Source organism: Helianthus annuus, chromosome 13 (genome assembly GCF_002127325.2).
Source record: "Helianthus annuus cultivar XRQ/B chromosome 13, HanXRQr2.0-SUNRISE, whole genome shotgun sequence".
In the NCBI taxonomy this organism is placed as follows: domain Eukaryota; kingdom Viridiplantae; phylum Streptophyta; class Magnoliopsida; order Asterales; family Asteraceae; genus Helianthus; species Helianthus annuus.
In genome coordinates this window covers 162,562,465-162,566,823 of record NC_035445.2, presented here as the reverse complement: position 1 = coordinate 162,566,823, position 4,359 = coordinate 162,562,465, and positions in this window count along the sequence as shown.

The window sequence follows — 4,359 nt, the reverse complement described above, 5'->3', positions numbered from 1 at the left end:
GCTACCACCCACCACCAACAGCCACTTTGCCACCACCACCACTCGTCATCGCCGCCGCACCGCCACTCGCTGCCACCACCACCACCCATCGTCGCCGCCGACACCCACCACCGCCACCTATAACCACCCACAATCACTACCACCGACCACCACCACCACTCACCGCTGATTTTATTATTCCGTTTTTCTTGCCTACCGAATAATACACAATAATAACTCATTTCATTCACACATGGTAACCAAACAAGACATGGAATGGTAATGATCCATTGCATTCCCTCGTCCATTCCATTACCTGGTCCATTTCATTCCTTCGTCCATTCCATTACACCATACCAAACAGACCCTAAGTAGGGTTGGCTACGTTTCACGGTATCTAAACTTATTACATAAAATAGACAAATCATACAATTATTTAAAAACCTTAAGTTTTTTCAATTTAACTAATAAACTTTTCTATAATACAATTTGGTCACAAAAGTTTTTCCCATAAACTCCTTTACTTTGGAATTTATGTTTACTCTCTACAATTTGTTTAAGTTATCTTTTCTTTTCTTTTATTAATTTATTTTAATATCCCTTATACTTTGCAATTTTATAATTACTCTCTACAATTTATTTAAGTTATTTTTTTTCTTTTTATAACTAATTTACTTTGTATAACACCCGTAAAATTTTCGTTCAACTATGAGACAACACGTGTCCCGAATCTTCAACTAATGAGAGGGAATTTATCGTTTAACTATGTAACGATACATATTTAATCCTCCAGTTTATACCGACTATGTGGAAGGAGGAATCTCCAATTAATCCCGACAATGTGGAAGGAGGAAGGACTTACATTCTACATTCATTGAAACGCATCCTGGATCTCCGACTAATCCCGACTCTAGGAAGGAGAGGGACTATTTATGCCAAATGGCGAAAGAATCAAAGTCCAGGGACTATAGATGTAATAGTATCAAAATAATATTCCCTGGAAACCTCATACGGACCGTAAGCATTTGGAGCTTACGGACCGTAAGCTGAATAAAGAGCTGGTGCGCTGAGGTCTTTACGGTCCATAAGTGGTTAATCCTTACGGTCCGTAAGGGACCATACTGGCAGATTATGCTTGGCCTCTAAGGATTTTCTGCAAATGGTGACACCTAGATCGATTTTGCCACTTCTTTCCTGGTTCTTACACCTCACTAGACACATGTGATGATCCTAGAACTATCTCTAACACATGGCTCAATCCTACAACATTTCTACAACTATAAATAGCACCATAAGCTGCACATTGTTCTTTACTCAATTCAATTTCTTCCTCTCTATCTTCTTGGAGTTGTTTCCTGATATAAAGGGAGCCTCCTACTAAAGTTAATCTTCTCCTAGAACACAACTAAGTGTTCTTTCATAGTCTATTTCATTTTATAGGCTAGTTATTAGCCAAAAGTCAAACGGTTTGACTTTATGTTTGACTTTCGATTATGACTATTATGGTCAAGCCAATGTTCGATTTGAACATGGCTACGTGATCGTAATAATGAAGGTTATAATCCCCTGGGATCATACCTTCTAAAGATCATGTTAAGTAGGCGAAATGACGAGTCGCATTTATATTAAATAAATGGTCAAAAACGTAAACTTCGCGAATTGCGCTAATTAAGTATTTAACTATCAAAAGCTTAAGTTTTGACATCATATCAGTTTATAAAACATATTAGGGCATGTCTAAACATGTCCAACTCGTCATTTCTTGTTTAGAGTTCAATTCTATATCGAAAGTCAAGCAGTTTAACTTTTGCTTTGACTTTCGATTCTAACACGTTTGGTCAACGTTAGGACTTGTTTAGAATTGATATTATGACCAAGTTAGTATAAGGTATAACCCTTATAAGTTATACCTCTTGGTCATGTTGTTTAATAGGTTATATGACAAGTCTAGAACTTATATCTTAAAAAGGACAATTATTCCCTTCTTGTCTTAAAAACTAAAGAAATGGTTTTCAAACCAAAGTGGTCAATATTCTGACTTCAAAACAGAATATATAATGTTATGAAAAGTGTTTTGACACCTTAGACTTGTCATAAGACCTATCTAGCCTTCCGAACCCATTTATACGCACATAACTAGTTATACGAACCTAGTTCGTATAATTTAGGCGTAACGGGTCTAGATATTTCAAAACCACTCCAAATCAAAATGCTTGGTTAAATAATATTTATCCAATGAGTCATTGCACTCGGATAGGTATAAACCACATTCTATATAATCTACGCTTAATCTAGCGAACCTATTCTTAAGTAACAGGTCATATCTAAAGGGGCTAACCTTTGACCCGTATACATTCTAACAGATAATGATTCTGTTCATTCCAGACTATAGAACCCCCAGATAACTGGACTTGAGTCAATAATATTTTTACTTGCGGCTTTTACTAAATTATAATCATATTGATTGGAAGCTAGCAAAAGGTAAATACTCTTAACTTATTTTGTTATTAAACTTAGGGTATGGCGAATACACCACTTGGAGCGAGTATTACATAAATGACTCGACTATGACTGCTCATAAATGTAAGAACCTGGTTTAATCCGTTTTACTTGATAACTGAAACAATTAGGGGTTATTGGTACCATGTCCGGGCGTCCTGACTCATTAACTATTATGGCCATACGGAATAACGTGCATGGGTAGGCATACCGACTGTGAGACACGTTTTGTTCAACTTTTGTGTGTACCCTTAATCATTATAGCACTGAAAATGACCGGCTCTGATCTCAGGTTCCCATTGTATGACAAGTATATAAATCTGGTGACAAGATAAAATCCCAAGAAATATTAAATGATTGCCTACGGGTTTTCTGTATGTATAAAACTCTTTTTGAAAAACAGTTTTCAAAACGAGTCAGTTAATTGTATTTACCAGCGAAAGCTGACGTATTTTCAAAAAATTGAACCGCAGGTACCGAACCTATTATTGGCTGGGAATCCGGGTTGGCTAGAATGAAGGCTAAGGAATTTGCAACTCCTCAAGTTTGCCTATGATGTCTAAGGCTCTGTTTATTAGATCCCGCCTATGGGATTATACTGAACACTTGTACAACTTTTACATATACTCAAGCTTTTATTGAATTAAATACTTTTACTCCAATACTTACGTTGCATATTATTAAATTGTGATACTGTTATCCTGTTATCCAATCGTCACGACCCATCCGGGTCCACCGGGAAATCGGGGTGTGACACTTTGTTTATTTGTTTTAGTTTTAAACAACATATTATTATTATTATTATTATTATTATTATTATTATTATTATTATTATTATTATTATTATTATTATTATTATTATAACAAAAGAGGGTGCCTTAGGAATAATATTTAAACAACCTCTATTTTTTTATTTTTTTTTTCCGCCAAATTTACACCAATGCCATCCAACCCATAGTTTTTTTGTCTATTCAACGCTTCAACTTTTAGCATTGCCACTTACAACCCCTCAGCTTTCTAAAAACTTTGTAAAATGGCATTCTGACTCTCTTGAGCTTTACGTGCTTATTTTTATGTACATATGTCAAATATAATACCTTTTTATGCTTATTTTCATGTATGTTTTTCGTTGGTCTATGTTTTGTTCGAAAACAAGTCAGGTCAAATATAATACGTCTTCACTAGGCGGTATAAATTCAGTTACTTTACATTTCGACTTTTCCGCAACGCATGGTACCATTCTTTAACGTAAAAAACACTATTTTCTTACGTGCTTATTTTTAAGTACGTTTCGCTATAATTCCAACTTGGTTTACATTTCGAAGTAAATTTTCTCGGTAATATAATATGTTTTCATATTTGTTTTCATGTGTGTTTTCAGTTGGTCTATGTTTTGATGTAAATTTTGTTCGAAAACGAGTCAGGTCAAATATTTGACGATATAAGTTCGGGTTACTTTAAGTTTTGACGCCGTCGCAACGCACGACGGATCAAAATACTAGTTCTTATTGTTTTCTACAAATTGAAAATTCAGGTTAGCCTATATGATTACAAATTTCATAAATTAAATAAAGTAGAATGCCTATCTTGGTCATTATATATATAGGGTCAGGATTTAGAGAAATGGTGAAAAGTGTGAGAACAGTGAGAACGCTTATGGATCGTCCGATCAAAACAATCTATTCATTAAGGATAAAAAGGTCTTTTACTGCTCAAATTCAAAACGCCACCTAAAATGAGAACATGCCATTCAAAACAAATAAAACGTTATTAATACAAAATGCCAAAGATTAAATGATAAAACGTGTTGGAGATTACAGGAAGAAGAAACAATACAGTAACTGAAATTCAATTATTAACATTTATTAGAAGAAATTATCT